This window comes from Gavialis gangeticus, unplaced genomic scaffold (genome assembly GCF_001723915.1).
Source record: "Gavialis gangeticus isolate Ggan-Ray unplaced genomic scaffold, GavGan_comp1, whole genome shotgun sequence".
Taxonomy (NCBI): Eukaryota; Metazoa; Chordata; order Crocodylia; family Gavialidae; genus Gavialis; species Gavialis gangeticus.
The window spans coordinates 84220685-84220926 of record NW_017729031.1 but is presented as its reverse complement, the minus strand read 5'-3'; positions in this window follow the sequence as shown (position 1 = coordinate 84220926).

Here is a 242-nt window from a genome sequence, read left to right as displayed (position 1 = left end):
GGCACTTACAAATAATAATAATAATTGAAAAAAATGCCTCTACTCACTGCAGGAGTAGGGGCTGGGTGGGCTCCAGGACCTCCTGGCAGAGCCCTCCCGGGCAGCACAGGGCAACAGGGCCTGGACTGGGGCCACTGGGGTTGTCACCCAGCCCCACTGTGCGGGTGGGACCCCAGTGACCCAGACGGGCAGCTAGAACTGCGCTGAGTGCCAGGGGTTTTTTTTGGGGGGGGGGGCTGGGC